The sequence below is a fragment of the Thermobia domestica genome, chromosome 13 (genome assembly GCF_964235325.1).
Source record: "Thermobia domestica chromosome 13, izTheDome1.hap1.1, whole genome shotgun sequence".
Taxonomy (NCBI): domain Eukaryota; kingdom Metazoa; phylum Arthropoda; class Insecta; order Zygentoma; family Lepismatidae; genus Thermobia; species Thermobia domestica.
In genome coordinates, this window is record NC_137466.1 from 27,247,736 (window position 1) to 27,265,282 (window position 17,547).

The 17,547-nt window shown below is 36.2% G+C and overlaps 1 long non-coding RNA gene across 1 annotated transcript in view; it reads left to right on the forward strand.

Moving 5' to 3' along the window:
• Positions 1 to 17,547, forward strand: part of LOC145669147 (uncharacterized) — a 99,530-nt gene that overhangs the window by 24,836 nt on the left and 57,147 nt on the right. Inside the window, exon 3 of the long non-coding RNA XR_014128146.1 lies at positions 11,489 to 11,618. This is a non-coding gene — a long non-coding RNA (uncharacterized LOC145669147). The remainder of the gene's footprint in view (positions 1 to 11,488; positions 11,619 to 17,547) is intronic.

A 17,547-nucleotide genomic window follows, 5' to 3' on the forward strand; every position in this document is an offset into this window, starting at 1 on the left:
TTTCCAGCAATGGCAGCAGCGGTGGAGGAAGTGTGTGTGTGCGTGTTCCGCAGGTGTCTACTTTGAAGGTGATTAAGTAAATATGTAATTGCATTGTGGTAATAAAGAGCTACAATAAATTTCCTGGAACTTTCTGAGTGCCCTCATACATAATAGTAAAATACTTTTTGCATATTTTTCAGTTCATCCAACTTTATTAAAACTGAATATTTTTTGAAAGTATTTTGGGTAATTCCGGCGTTAAGGGCAGTAGCATCATTTCAAATTTTGCCAGGCGGCAAGATGTGTTTGCGTTTTTTTATTACTATTTAGTATACAACCGATTAAAATGTATGAACCCCTCAAACGCAGGGTAGGGCAACTGCTCTCTGCCTTCTCAAAGGATGCTGTTGGTTAAGGGGGTAAAGAAGGATTTTAGTAGATTACGCTTTTTCTATAACTATTATACCTTTGTTTTAGGATATTTTATAGTACGGTAGGTTAGAAATTGAAATTCAGATTTGGGTGAAAGGTTTATTATTTTCTTCTGTATTTTTGTTAAAGATTTAAGAAAACGGCGGGAAACTACTGATATAGCTAAGTATGTGTGTCATACATGTAACGTATGTTGTGAATTTGTTTCGTGTTCCCTACTTCTAAAGACCTAGGAAGTGAAATTATTTCATTGCGTACGAAATGACTGAACAGATTTCTTTCCACCAACAAATATCTAGGCTGCGCGTGGATCAACGTCACTGTTATGGTTGCTTGAACATCAGAAAAATTTAGCTCTATGAAACACGGAAGTTCCAAAAGGCGTACAGAACGGGCTAGTGTTAGAGAAAGAATCATTGTCAGGATAGATTAGATTATTCTGACGGGACTTCTAAACATTATGGGAATTATGCAGAGTCGTTTTCAGCGTTGCATTAAAAGTAGAGATGCAAAAAAGCCGGCTTTTTTGAATCGATGGTTTTTTTCACATAAAAAGTCGGCTTTTTTGGGAAAAAACGAGAATTTTGGAAATTTTGGCTTTTTTCAACTTCATGATTTTTCTATCTAAATAGCTTTCTTATAGTATATTCTATAGTCAGATAAGAATTCCATGACCTGAATGTGATATTTCGCTCTGAAATTCACCATCAAGATGGATGGAGCACGTGTTTTACGAATTAAAGCTAACATGAAGAATGTAGTATTTGAGGGTAATTTTAGAGGCAGCTTTATTTAACTTTATTTTAAGTTTTGAGTTATCGACATCTCTTTTCTTCTCTAGTTTGTCATCCGTGTTTCATTTCTAAGAGCTTTTAGTACTCTAGCTTCTAGCGCAAAAGTTAAACTTGCCCGTTTTTCTATTTATCCGTCAAAGCGTACGTTTTTCAATATATCCGTCAAGCCGTACTTCCATATTTCTGTTATACTGTAGCTGTGAAGTGATTTAGCAATAATTTTCCGGACACAACCTTGAATACCAATTTATACAAATAATCAGTAGCGGATTTAGAAAAGTACTTTAGGAGGGTTTTTTCTGATTGTTTCGTTTCCTAAAAAGTCCTAATTTTATTTGGGAAGTGCTTGAAGTTTATGAGTACAGGCATAATATTTCGTTTCGTTTATATGTTTAGCAATAATCTTCCGGATACAACTTTAAAAATCATTTTATACTGAGAGTCAGTGGCGGATTTAGAAAAGTATTTTGGGAAGGGTTTCTTACTAATGTTTAGTTTTTTTAAACATTCGTAATTTTTATTTGACGGGAGCTTAAAGTTTATGAGTAAAGGCATAAATAATAGATATTTCGTTTGTTGCAGACATTCCGTAACTTTGGGGAACGGGCTTCAGTCTGAAAGACCGCCCCCCTAACCTTCGCGAAACCGTCACTGCTGGTAATTAGTAATAATAACGATTTAAAAACAATAAAAAAGGAAGTCGCCCGACTCACAGTACATGCACTATTTCTACATTCACAGATGGAATGAAGAAAAGCTTTGTCAGAATGGTCGAATGCTGGTTAAATCTCGGACTTCCCGATAGAAGCGCAAAAGCTAATCACTCAGTCATGTTTGTTGTGGAGTTGTATTTAGGTTAACTTAAATATATTCCGTAGTCCTTTTTTTTTGGGGGGGGGGGAGTTCCGTAATGATATGTTGAATCCCTCTTGTTAAAAATTCAGAAAACTTGAGGATTGGGTAAACTGTGATGGTGGTTCTATAAAACTTAACTGTAGAATTTCAAGAATATACAGAACCAAAAGCTCTAGATGTGCAGCCTTTAAGTGTATCATATAAATCTAAGTATTTCTCTTATGTTTTATTTTAATTTTATTTTGTTTCAAAAAGACGGTATGGAATATTTTGAAGTAAAAATACTACATACTATTTTGCTAGTTATTTGTGTATTCTTTAAAAAGAAGTGTTTACTTTTAGGGTTGGCTGGTTTACACCAACTTTTTTTTTTTAATAACTGGTTTAAACCACAAAAATAAAAAGAATGAAAAATGCGAATCGTGTGAACTTCATGGTAACGTTTCCAGATATCAAACTACCTGCAATAGTTTTATTTCCCTTTCACCTTTTAATCAAGGTGTCCCATGTTCAATTCTCGGTCGAACCACAAACCTTCTTTCATGCGTAACCCAAGTAGCGGTTCGGATGTCAGTTTAAGCGAAAGTCTTCTCCTTGATAACCTCGGTATTTCGTAAGGATGTTAAGTCTAAAAATACGAAACAAACCAAATTGTATATTTCTGCATGCCTAAATGCGTGTTGTTTTATAAAGAAGCCAATATTGCTTAAATATATTGATAGAAATTGGCAAAATTTATCGATTGCCTACGTAGCTTCCAACATTAGCTTGGATTGGACTTTCAATGATATCTACGTACCGGTACTAAATTTGTAATTTAATACCTCAGTTTTAGCGTACTGATTATGGTACGTTGACCTTTAAATTTTACATGCAAAGCAATAACAGGATTTTCCCGTTATTGTCTTACATTTCAAGTAATGACGGGATTTTCCCAATGGCTAGGGCGGGAGATTCTCAACTTAAGAAATTTACTGACCGCACTTCTTTAAGCTTATGGGAGTTCTTCCGGCATAACCCCGCTGTTGCATAATAACATCAAGGCGAAACAAAGTTATTTCTGTGAATATGTAATATAAATACATAAAGCAAAAAATCTAAGTCAAAAAAGCCTGGTTTAAACCAAAAAAGCCTGGTTTAAACATCCCCCAAAAAACGGGTTTTTGGCATTTTTTAAAAGAACCACGGTTCTTGCCAACTCTGCTTACTTTTGTATATAGGAGGTTAAAAAATTCTTATTATATACATTAGTTAATCCTGTGGAATTCATAATGTAAATATGTTGAAGAAAAATTGTTTGAAATATCTTTTCGAAATTCATAGTTTATTTTCGAGGTTTTATATTATTATCAACATCAACCACTAATTAAATGATTTTTTGTGTTATAGAGAAGCGATACAAAGTCTGTTTTATCAATTTAAAGCAGTATTTTGAAAAAAGCCCAAAATTTCCCAAGCAAAAAAGCAAAGCAGAAAAAACCGAGTTTTTTTCCAAAAAAGCCGTTTTTTTTCCGAGCCCTTGCATCTCTAATTAAAAGCTTGACTAACAAGTAATGCTAACTTCCATATTTAGAATCACGTTTGTGAAGTTAACAACGATTTATATCAAAGAAGGGCAGCCACCACTTCCCTGAAGGATTGTCCAAACACATTAGGAAAAGTTAAGCAAAAGCTGTATTCTGTCTTCTATTGATTTCTCCAATTGTGTTTGAATAACCTTGCTGAAACGTCATAGCTAACTTTCTTCAATACTCGTATAAATCGTTGTTAACTTCAAAAACGTGTTTCTGAATATAAGTTCGCATCACTCGTTAGTTAAGCTCTTAATACAGGATTAAAAATGATTCTGCATGGGACTCTATAAGTCTAAAATGTAGCAACTTTGAAATCTACATATTATCTACTCAAAGTGAATTGTTAAAAAAATGTTTACACACACAAACGTTGAATGCGTTTCATCACTGGATGATTTATTTCTTTAAGAATGCCATTACGTTTTAGCGCTGTTGGGAGTAGAACCAAGGACGTCTATTGGACACTATAAGTAACCATAAAAGGAGACCATGATCATCAAATATAAGGCGAATGGGAAAGCTGGGTGCCCATTACTATGCCTGAGTCAGTACAAACTTCATAGTTGATATCCCTATTCATTTTATGTCGTAATCAACAATAATCAGTAGAGTTGAATGTATCTGTAGTATTTTATGTACTTTTGCATCTCGCTATGCTCAGAAACACTGTATATGTTTTTTTAATTGAGCACCACGAGTATGTTAACAGTAGGAACGCTAGACGCACATGTCGTAGTTAATCTCGAAATAAGTAAAAGAGTCATTCCCTGTCAAATCATCTAATTTTAAAACATGACCGTGCTTCAATGTCTCAGATTCTCTTCAAATTTTTTCATACATTAATACCAATGAAATTATGCTAAATTAAATTTTTCGGATTTTTTTGGATGAGAAATGGGCCGGGGATAAATTTTTGAAAAATGTGAATTTTGCTTCAATTTCACTTTCCGGCACTCAGCATCATGGAACTAAAATTACCATAACTTCCTTATTTTTTAAGTTATTGGGCTCATCCAGGTGTCAAATGAAAGCTTAATTTTGGGTCTTTCAGTAGATCCTAAATAAATTTACAAAAGGTTACTATGTCAAACATGAATGGGAATTCATTTTTTTTTACAAATTGTGCCTGTGCACATAAGTTACAATTATGATGGTTAAAAAATAGAGTGTTTTTGTATTTTTGTAATTATTATTTTTTATGTACGGAAACTGTGTTCTTGCTCGTAATTTACACTAAAATACAAATGCTGAGCAACGCAACGTTTTTTATAAAATAGTAACATAATAAATGTGACAGTTTCGGATATCTAACATATCCTTCTTCAGACACTCAGGAAAATAAATGAAAATGCACACATATATATAGTGGGGTGAAGCGTTTTGCACTTTTTTTGAAAATTCAATGACGGCTAGTGCGGAAAAGGTGTCATTAGTGGCACCGACCTTACTGATTTTTAAAAAAAAAAAAGAATTTGGACAACCCCTTACCGTGCCTCAACGGACTTCAAGTTTTTTAAGTGTTTGGTTAGGCAACATGCACACACCAATGACAGAAAAGCTACTTATGGTCGTTTGTAGAGTTACCAGATGGCTATAATAAAATTAGTTTATTAAAAGAAACTTGTATCAATGCCAGTAAATAATTTTAAAATGTTTGAGTCAAAGTACAGCCATATTAGCTCAGTTGTTGGAATTAATGTCCAGATTTTGTTTGGAATGCCACGTTAACGATGATTATAGGCATAGCCCCTGATATAACACGATTTGTTTTTGGCAACTCCTCGCTTGTTATGTACATCGACAGCAGATACCATCTAGCGGCAGGCTACACAACTTCGTGGTTGCTTACTTTGGCCACACTCTTCCAGCGTCGTCGCAACGTTCGGCTGCGTCCAGAAGATTCGCGGACCTCTCGCTCGCCTCATTGGCTCCAGAACCTAGGCCGACGTTTTTAGAATATTCTCGTTCGAAGTTCGGCGGTGGTATAAATATTGCATACTTCGGGCAACCAATCCAACAGGCCAGTTTATTGCAGCTTAAGCTTTAACAGTTTTAGTTCGCTACTGTTTCTGTTAAGACAGAGAGTTTGTGCATTGTACCTAAAGTTACAGTTTTCTTAGTGCGACGATTCATGAACATTTTGTATACTTTGGTTTCCAAGTTCGGAAGCAATGGAAAGCAAGATGAAGAAAAAGCCTCGTAGCAGACCAACGCGGGAAAGTGTGAAACGAGTCTTATTTGGCACTCCAAGTGAAATGAGTGAAGTGCAGTTACCCACGAACGCTGACGTTATGCGACATTATCATGGTTTCGCTGCATCTCATTTGCTTTCTTCATACCGAGTTGCCATTCCGACAACTGGTTACCGAATTGGACGACTGGACCCAACGCTTTTTCCGGCCCCATCGGAAAGAAATTAAAGGATTGTGAACGTTCACCGATCGTATCCTTTACACCCATTCCCGTTGCTACAGGAATGTGTACTACCGATCTAGCAAACAGAAAACCAGGATCATTATCACATTCACGATGGCTTACATTGGCCTGTAGGATGCTTCGCCGCTACTTCAGTACTGATAAACCTAGTTCAAGTTTCTGTCTACTTTGCCAGTGCATTGTTAAAGTATATGCTCCCGTCTGATTTTCAATACGGCGAAATCCTTCATGCGAAATGGGCACCATGCATCTGTTTAGCGTAGTTAAGCTATCACGTTTTCTGCCAGAAAATCTACAACACATAGTCCATTCTCTTCTACAAACAAAAGGATACTACGCTCATCATGAAAATCTGCTGATAGCGATGACAGCAGATGAAAATCCGCATATTCGAACGTTAGGCTGGAGAAGGATAAAAAAAAGTGCCGCAGCCAGAAGACTCCGAGATCAAACCACCCACGTGACTTCATTATTTCGAAATTAAACTTTACAGCTGAAAATTACTACATGATTAATTGGCCTAAATGTGTAACAGCAAACACACGGAACATAACGGATCAGCAGCTTGAAGAAAACATCCGAACTTCAGCTACTCTAACAACAATATTCCTTTGCCATAGTCAAGCTGTGGAACGCACAGTGAAACTGGTGTCCGAGGCAGCGTCGAAAAAGTGCGGCCAGAACGCAAGAGATATCTACGTTAGAGTCAAACTGAAGTCTAAAACAAGAATGTCCCGCTTCGAGACCAAGCAGAAGTACGTGACCTAAAGTCAAATGTCAACGTATGCCTACTAGGTGGGTGGGTGGGCGGAACTCGATGTGCAACCACCTCCCTGTGGTGAGTTCTGGGTTATTTTGCGTACAGAGCAAAATAAACGAAGAGTTGCACAAAGAAAATCGTGTTATATCAGGGGCTATGCCTATAATCATCGTTAACGTGGCATTCCAAACAAAATCTAGACATTAATTTCAACAACTGAGATAATATGGTTGTACTTTGACTCATAAACATTTTAAAATTATTTGCTGGCATTGCTACAAGTTTCTTTTAATAAAATAATTGTATTATAGCAATCAGGTAACTCTAAAAACGAGCACAAGTAGCTTTTCTGTCATTGGTGTTGTACATGTTGCCTAACCAAACACTTAAAAAACTTGAAGTCCGTTGGGGCAGGGTAAGGGGTTGTCCAAAAAAAAAAAAAAATCAGTAAGGTCGGTGCCACTAAAGCATTTTTCAGATGGGAAGCGGCATGGCCTTGAGTTGGCTTTACGCGGCGTCCAATTGGCTTTGAGCGGTGTTGACAATTCGCGACAAGCAGTTCTGCACGCTGACTTCTCGCGCTACTGCGAATCTTGACAATAGCAGAGGCGCTTATTAGAAATATTGTATTAGCACATTAACTGCTCACTTTACGAAGTAGAGGAAAGAATTACGAACACATACGTGAAAACTACATCTTTTTATGACAACTGGTTGTCATGATACACGCTTTGAAAGGTTTCCATATAAAACAATTAGTAAAACGAGCGTTGAGTCCCGTCTAATTTCCAATGGATTTTTTTTCGATTTGGAAATGGAACTCAACTTTTATTAAAGGATAATCAGGGGTGTAACCAACAGGTTGTTCTAGGGGAACATTACTTTCAGGGGGAGGAAAGCTTTTCACGCATTAAAATCAGAACAAATGACCTCTTTCAGGATATGAAAGCATTTTAACTCACCATGTATACTATACACATATTATGTTTTCTCGATGCTACCTTAACAAAAGACGGATCTTGACAGTACTGAAGTTGAAAAGCGGATTGTAAGAGATAAATCAACAAGCTATTCATAAGAAAACAAATGCTGTTTCTAGCAGTCTGTTTATCCGACTTTGTGTTTATGTAGGTTAAAATACTAAAGGGAAAAAACTCGAAAAAATATCAACTCAGATATTATTATGCAATAATATAGTAGTGAAAGATCCTGGGGGGACTGAGGGAGCCAGGGCCCTCATTTTATTTGTAAATGTGCAATATTAGGCATAATTTGAATGCAATTTGTCACAAAATCATCATATATGCTTTCTGCATCTGAATGCACCCCCCCCCCCAATTTACAGAGAAATCAGCGTCCTTGTAATTAGGTACAGAAACTGTATTGATGATGTTTTCCTTTTTCTTTTTTTAAAAATCGTATTTTATTATAAACGTTCCTAATTTGCATTAACTATTAAATAAGTTTACTAAACATATACTAGATGAACCTCATTTCGGGGCTGGAAATAGTTTGGAAAGTCAAGGCCTTCTTTTCCCCCGTTTCTACACCCTTGAGAATAGTAAGCGATCGAATTAAATAACAAGCCTCTGCAATTTGATTCATTTATATATATTCGATTCCCGGCGGGAGCTCATGTGGAAGAACAGAAGGTATGGGACATTCGTAATATTGTTTTGAAATTGCCTTCATGCAAGATTCTTCCTTATTCAACAGAAGAAACGCAGTATGATTTTTTTTCTTCGTTTCAATACCTTACGTATGTGTGGCCAATTACGTAATCCTTCTTTACTCCTCTAGCAGGGATGCAAAAGCACCAGGCGTCTGAGTGGTGTCATAAATTATTGTAACCCAAAACAAACTCGACCATATCGCGTTGCTTACGAATCAGATGGATTGTTGTTGTGAGACCTACATCAAGTATAAGAGTATGTTATTATAGGAACAGACATGGAAGCAAAGGAGCTGATTGTGTGTGTAGGAACGCAACTTCTCTTCTAGCATAAACAGAATTCATCAGTGTCTAGATTGCTTTTTTTCGTGGTAGTTCATTTGTTCTCCAAAATTATAGTTGACAGTGTCTTTAAGGAAACCGAGTACAAGTGCGGAATTTTCTTAAAAAAAAAAGTGCTACGAAGTGAAGCTCGAAGAATTATTTTTTTGTGTTTATAATTTTTGGAACTCATAATAAAAAATTTACAAGAGTCAGATTCAGACAATGGCGAAATATTAATTGACATAGACGATAGTGAAAGTAGTGTTGAAGACGAACGTTTAGCAGTTCCACTGGAATAAGTTAATAGGTAGGTTATTCAGTTGCTATATATACTTCTAGGATACACAGCCAAAATCTTTGAGTTTGCTGGAATAGTATATTTACATTGTGAATAATGTTGCCAATGTATGTGTAATAATCTCAACTAGAGGAAGAGCGAGAAGGGAAAGGGGAGTCCGAAATCCGGCAACACCGCGCGGAATATCCCACAGCATTGGCTACTGCCCGTGATGCTTTACATCTGAAAAACACAATAATGGTACCTTTTCCGCACTAGCCATCATCCAATTTCCAACAAAAGTGCAAAACGCTTCACCCTAATATATAGTCATTGTTATGACAAATTTTAAATTCTTTAACAGACATACGTTCATTGTTAAGAAAAATATTTAATTTCCTTTAACTATATATATTTAGCATAATTTCATTGGTATTAATGTATGAAAAAAGTTTAAAGAGAATCTGAGACAATGAAACACAGTGCTCTAGGTGATTTGGTATGGAATGACCCAGAAGTTAATGAAGTGAAGTATTGTTAAACGAAAAGAAGAGCTAAACTTCATTAATAAAAGCAAGGAACAATATAAATAATAATAATAATTCAAGGTTAATATTTCGTTTTTGAGTGACGGTAAACACTAATCTTATACTCGGTCGATGATAGCCTATTGAACTATTGTATCTTGTCGACTTGTAGGTCAGTGCCGTTTTCGTTTCTACTCAACTTTCTTTCGGAAGGTAAAATATATTTCAGTTGATTAAATAAATGTTAACTCATTAGGTGACTTATCAGTACTGATACCCTTTGATGCTTCCAATCGTCATTTGACTAACAATGACAGACTTGCAAAGAGGTACAAACATGTTTACTTATTAAGATAGTTGTTTGTGTTTTTATTATTATTATTATTATTATTATTATTATTATTATTATTCGAAATACTAAATATTTTTTTACACCTTGTTAGCAGGTACATAGCCAAGGGGAGTCCGGAACCCCTCACATTCGAAACCAGATATGAAAAAAAAATAATTAAAGAATGATAAAAAAAAGTAACGAGAAAAAAATCTGCGTTAAAAATGAAAATAATTTTTCGCTATCGCTTCTCTGCAGTATCAAACATGTATCAGAAACAGTTTCCTACTGCTCCTTTAAATAGTCGGGGGCCGCGGTGGCTCAATGGTAGAGCGTTCACCTCTGGTGCTTGGGGTCCCGGGTTCGATCCCAGCCCCCGCCAAGAGAACTTTGTGGTGACAAACACTGTGTGCGTGGGTTTTCTCGGGGTTCTCCCGTTTCCTCCCACTTTCTTCATTCCACCATTTCATTCATTACTCATCATCACCGTCTCCTTTACCCTAACCAGCATTACCATGGGACGTAAAACTCAAAGATTTCATTTTCCTTTAAATAGTCATTTGGAACAGACGGTAGTTGACGGAGTAATAAAAACAAGAAGTTATGTGGAAAGAAAGTTCTGTTAATATTTGATTCAACAGAGAAAAGAAAGCATATATTTTAAAATATTTTAAGACATTTTTGGATATGTACTTTTTATATTAGTTAAGGTTATAATGAAAGGAAATTTGAATGATATTTGAATGAACAGAGGAAGGAGCGTAGATATTTTAAAATCTTTTACAATACTTTTTATATTCTTTTACTTGAGATTTCTTCATAGTTCGTTATTAAAATACTTACTAACATATCCTCATTTTATTGTCCTAACAAATCAATATATATTGCCAGTAGGAGACTTTAGATTGATTAAGCTGCTGGTGTGATAACAACAATAGGACGGCCCTATTTCATGTTATGCCCCATTATGAAATCTTGGCTAAACGAACCAATATATATTGCCAGTAAAATAGTTTAGAATGATCGAGCCCCAGGTGTGATAGCTATAGTATTTAATGCCACGGACCTCCCTCCCCATTACGAAACCTACGTGCCTGCTGTTAGGTATCTATGTAAGCCTGAGAACCTAAAGGCAGATATGACAAATCAATTTTTTTTAATTTTTTTTTTACGTAGTTTAAGTTATTGATATCTTTCTTTAGAAATAAATAGTGTAGATATATAAGAAGGGTTGGTATTTCTTTTTTCAATGTAAGTAGATCATTTCATTACTGTAAGTCTCTCGTTCATATTAGAAAGATTCTGACAACTGATAGATACAAATGCAAATGACAATTTACTTTAATTTACATTTTAGGCTTTGAGGGGTTCTAGAGGCGTTGGACCACTTGGAAATACCTTGCCTTTATAAACTGCATGACATTCCTTCACTTTTTTCAAGTTTAAATATTTATTTAGATATTAGGATATTATTTCTATGAATGAATATATAAATCGAAATTTATAAATAAAATTCATTTTCAGAACATTACTCAGAAGTGGATAATGCTGAAAATAACAGATATTCTTCTTAAGTTCATGCAACCAAGAACCAGCAAACACGAATGTCCTGCAACATTAATGTTAGATATGGTAAATCGAAACGGAAGACAAGGTAAGAATCTTTTCTTACTCACAGGCTTAGAACATTAGAAGTTACTTCAGGATTTTAGGTGTAATAGTCAGCTTAAGATTAAACAAAGTATTTAGTCTGTAGTTACTGAATTATGTCCATTAGGCTAAGAAGATCGGATGATTAATAAAAGTACTTGATAATACAAAGTAGAATGAAGACAGTGAGAAAGGAAGGAAAAAATCCGAGAGAACCCACAATGTTATCTTGGATTTAAAACGTAAAGTATTCGCCATCTTACAAATGAAAATCAGTGGTTCCCAAGACAAAACACAAAAACTAGCTGACATAAACCATAATGTTTTTCAGATAGTACATTATATTTAGAAAATTTTATTTATTTATTTATTAGGTTTAATTACTTTTTCAATTAAATTAGGAACGTAAACATGCAGTTCGATTCATGCTAGTAAGTATTCGCGTTAAGATTATTTTCAATTTATTGTCTCAAGTTTTAGTGTTTTTATATATTATTTGGAAATAATTTGTGGAACTGACATTAAATGTTCTTGAATACATAGTATTACTGACAATTGTTTCTGAAGCTCTTCATACAATTTAATTTTATAATTTCATTCCATTTCATTTTCTTTCCTCTTCTCTCCTTTCCTTTTCTTTCAATTAATTTCTCCTTCCCTTTATTTTTTGTTTAAATTTTCTCTCTTTCTTTCGTTTCATAGTCTTCCTTTGATTTCCATTTATTGTATTTCTTTTATTTCTTTACTTTCCTCTTATCTTCTCGTCTCTCGTTCACTTTAAAGAAAGTTGATGCAATAGTCAGATAGCTTTGTATGATCACAAGGAACGATACTTAATTTAGATAAAGAAAGATATTTATTCAACGATAGCAAAATATATACATAATTGTTAGGGAAACATGTGTATTCGTCAGTCCCATCATCATTTATTTGCCCACAAACACGCATAAGCAAATTTCGAACATCTCTAAATACCTATTTGACATACTTTTAGTCACTCTGTTTAAGTGATCAAACACATGATTTAATTGATGGATCTGTGAGTCTAAGAGCTCGACGTTGAAACTCTCTGCTTATGAAAAGTGAAGATTAAAATGATTTTTCACAGTTACTGGATTATTATTATTATTATTATTATTATTATTATTATTATTATTATTATTATTATTATTATTATTATTATTATTATTAAGTATTCTGTCTTTTGGCAGGTCCTAGGACTAACGAGTTTTTTTCTTTTTTAAAATTTTAATTTTGGGCCTGAAAATGTTTTTTCCGTGTCTCTCGATTTTCAGCTTTCTGTTTTAATATCTGTGTTGTTCGTCTTCCTATTCCTCGTTCTCCTTCTATCTTTCCTTCTATGGCGGTATGAACAAGACAATTTCTTCGTAAGATGTGTCCAATTTAATTGGCCGTTGTACAAGTATGGTGGCTAGAAATGTCCTTTGTACAGACGATCAAGAGGAGTTCTATCTTGAAATCTTGAAGTACCTATGGGCACAAATTGAACAGTTCCATCCATAATACCGACAAATTAGTACATGTGTCCATTAATACAAAGCGCCAAATCACCCGTATGTGCCTGTCCATCACTTTTGATAACCTTCCCTACATATTTTCCTATCTTTCTCCTCTTGAGTACTTCCATTCCACGAAATTGAAATTAACCTAGTTTACATTCAAAGAGTTCCAACGTCAAGGGTGTTTAAAGATGTTTTGAAAAGTTGTACGAGTATTACCTTCATTATGTTGAACCCTAAGAAATATATTTTTGATGATATATTTCCCTTTTTGCGTATGTGGTTCCAATTTTCTGGTTCTAGTCTGGAAAATTATAGGACACACTATATATTGACTGAATTCGGTATTTATGAAATATTTGTAACCTACAAATAATTTTCTGTGATGGAGAAGAGATTCATTCGCCTGTTTTATTCTCGTCCAAAATCTGTCCCAGGCGATAGACCAAACTGAGGAAATCTTAGGAGGAAAGCAGCCAGAGCTGAATATATCACTTCGTATAATAGTATAGTAGTAAGTATAGTATAATTTAGGTAGTACAGGGTGGTCCGGAAGTAGGCGTACTCCCCTTTAGTTTCAACCGTATAGTGTTACTTATGGTAGAATGTCTGTACACAGTTACTTTAAAGTCTTAAGAGTCATAAATATCGGTATGATCATCATCCATGTCGTAACACAGTTGAATTATGCGCCAAGTTCTCGCAGATGTTTTGCGGAGATACTCCGGAGTCACGAGGGTAAAGGCGTGTTCCACAGCTGCTCGTAATTCCTGCATTGTATGATAGCGAGTGTATCTTACTTATTGCTTTATGAAACCCCAGAGATCATTTTCTGGTGTCATCTGATTGAGACTTCTTGGAGACCAGGCAAAGGGAGCTGGTAAAGATGCACAACCTCTTCCAATCCATACTGTCAGTAGCAAATGCATGTTTTTCCGACCCCAACATTGTTGCTTTTCTTGGTAGATTAATACCAAAGCGGTCTGTAAATTTCGCTTTAAAACTTTCCATGGTATCACCTGTGTAACGCCTTTCGTGAAGCCAAACCGTAACAACTAATCTTTGTTCAGTGCTACATGGATTTTGATCACACATTGTTGATTACTCCAACTTCACTGCAAGTACCTGTTACCAAGCAGAAAACACCAGAAAACAAATGAAATGAAATGTTTGAATTTTACGTCCCAGGTTAAGCCGGCTAGGAATGAATGAAGTGGTGGAATGAAGTAAGTGGGAATAAATGGAAGAACCCCGACGATACCCACGCACACGGTGTTTGTCAACCACAAAGTTCACTTGGTGGGAGCAGAGTTTGAATGCTGGACACCATGCACCAGTAGTGGGCGCTCTACCATCGAGTAACCGCAGAAAACAAATGAATGTGGATAGCAATGTTGCCAGACAATGCCAAGCAATGTTCCAAACAAATATGGATAAAACCTAAAACCGTCAGAATACATCAATTACGGTTACGCCCATTTGCGGACCACCCTGTAGGTCTATATATCTTTTCGACAATTCAACTTTACAGTGTATTTATACGTATATTATTTCAATGCATCAATCCAACCTAAGAATAGTCTAGTCACTGTTCGTTTGGGTCTCCATATTAGGAGAATCGTCGCTCTGAATGTTGGTTTGATAATAGACATAGAAAAGAATAGACCGATAACGCTTCTATCTCTATTGTACGAACTGTATATTGAGGATTCTCGGGGCATAACGGCTCACGTCGCAGAACAAAAGAAAGAAGGGGAAAGGTAGATAACAATTTCAGACACACACACACACACACAAACACAAATCGATAACGAGAGCGAAATAAGTGACGCGAGATTTATTTTGTAGTTGATGGTCACTTTAATATGAGTTTCAATGATTACTAGATGTGAAGCATTTGCCCATTCATCTCTCTCCGCAACAGCAGAAGAAAACCCTCAACAGCACATTTTCTTATTTCCTTCTGCATACAAGCAGCGAAATAAAAACTGTGCTTTCCGATTCCAATTTACAAGCCAGCTGTGGCGTGATGATGAAATTAGAAAATGGTCGCTTTCTATAAATAGAGTACATACAATATTAAGTATTTTCGAAATGCAGGTCCGAGCAGGGGCCGATCCAGTGAGGCGATCGCCCCCCCCCCCCTCCAGAAGAGGAAGATTTCTTATTTTGTATATAAACAAAATCCATCCCAGAGATTGGAACTCTTAAAACTAGCGCTAAGTAGCAGTAACAACCCACCACCCCGCGCTAGAGATCCTTCCTGAATCCGTCGCTGGGTCCGAGTGTGTCTTCGAGTTTCTTAAATTGTGGATACTAATAAAGTTGAATTGCTGAAAAGATCAGTTAGTTTATAAGGTCCTGGTGCAGAACCTCGCCAAAAAGAAAACAGAAGGACCATTAAGAATAAACCATTAAGAAGGACCATTTGTCAGAGAATTAACCTCAAAAACCTACAAGAAACTCATAAAATTGCAGAAGTTGGCACAAGTGAAAATTTGCCCATTTCTGAAAGAGAAACAATACCATGTGGTTGTTTCTCTGCAAATACAGAAGCAATTTCTACGTTTGAATCCATTTTGCAGGAGAGAAATTTTACTGAAAGCGAAAAATACTTCACCTGCCATCTCATGGGAATATAATAGACATTTCAATATTTTTAGATTATATTCTTATCACACAGTATTCAGAACAAATCGGGAAAGAAATTTGTATTTTGTATTAGAAATGATATTATCTTTACCAATATACTTGGAACGTTTTAGTTGCTGAAAAAAAACAGCTTCCAACTATAAGAAGGCATCCTACTTCAGCTCCTCTTCTTCCTTTCTTTTTCTTTTTTCAATATAATTCCATTTCATTCTCTTATTTACGTTTCTTTTTAGAAGTTTAGATTCCTTTTCAGCTTCGAGGTTATATTAACTTACAGTTGATTGTGGATCCGAATCATCGTAATGCGTTTAATTCTTTCATACCAAGAATCGAACCCGAGACCTCGTTTACCAAAGACATGCACGCTAGTCACTACAATGTCACCGTCGCATTTGCGCTTGAGGGTACACTTATCTCGATTGCGCATATGGCGCATGGATGACACAGGTGGTTTCGTTTATGGAATTAATAATCAAAAACTAATAAGAAGAGGTTTCATATATTTTAAAAAATTATATACAGATAACACTGATTGAGTCTGTACAGGTAAGGGGAAAAAGCCAAATACTTAACATACATAAGGCCCGTTACGCCAGGCGCACTTCTTCATTCTTGTGGTCTATTCATTGTAACATGAACAAAAGTCCTTATGCAGTAATTTCCATCACTGTCTTCTTAGTATACCTTCTAGTGATCCTAGCCCCATCAGGTATTTTTACGGTGCAGCCGATGCTCCTGTATAGTAGGAGTGGTTGCCGGAAAAAGAAGGAAGCTCTCACGGTCACGGTAATGTTGAAGTTTTGCGAAGAGTATCGGGGCGAAGCCCCTGACTCCATGAGTAGGATGGCGTAAAGAATATATGTTGATGTGCAGGTGGCTAGTTGCGTATTACTATTGTTTTATTATGTCTGGAAGTCTACATCTGCAACTGTCGCAGAGTAGCTGATAATGTTATTACGAGCTATGGAAAGATATTAAATGCGTGGCGTGCGATGAACATTCCGTAGAGCGCATTTGGTGCCGATGGTGGCTATAGGTGGATTAACATGTCTTGGTAAATTATGCCAGAACTTCTGATGGAGATGCCGTAGAACTTCTCTAACAGGAGGTAGCTCTAAATCTTCCAGAATTTGGCTGTTGCGTGTATATCTGTCGTGACCAGTGATGATGCGACCGGCTCTCGTTTGCACACTTTCGAGTGTTGGAAGATGCCTATTAGAAGCATGTTGCCAGACAGGACATACATAAGAAAGTGTGGGCAGGATCATCTTTAATATGTGCACGCGGACCTCATGAGAGATTGAACTGCAGCAAAAAATGGGGTACAATGCCGAGATTTTCCGTAATGCTCGTTGCTTGATATCTTTGGTGTGTGGGGCGATCGTGAGCCCATGATCTAATGTCACACCCAAATATTTCGCATGCGTGGCGTGAGGAATGTGTGCGTTCTCATATATTAGATTTCGAGGGGCGCGGATGCGTCTTCTACTGTGGATGACAGCGCAACTTTTGTCGGCATTTACTTTAATTCTCCAGCGCCTGGCCCATTCCTGAGACCTGTCTAGTTGACGTTGCATATAGATGTAGCACTGTGCAAGTGAACTACTTGTGAAAAAGGCGGTATCATCGGCATACGTTGCGAAAAAACAGTTTGGTAAAGTCGGAAGATCTACTGTATAGAGATTATATAAAAGCGGTGAAAGTACAGCGCCTTGTGGGACACCTGCTTTAATTGGCCTAGACGAGGATTTGACACCATCA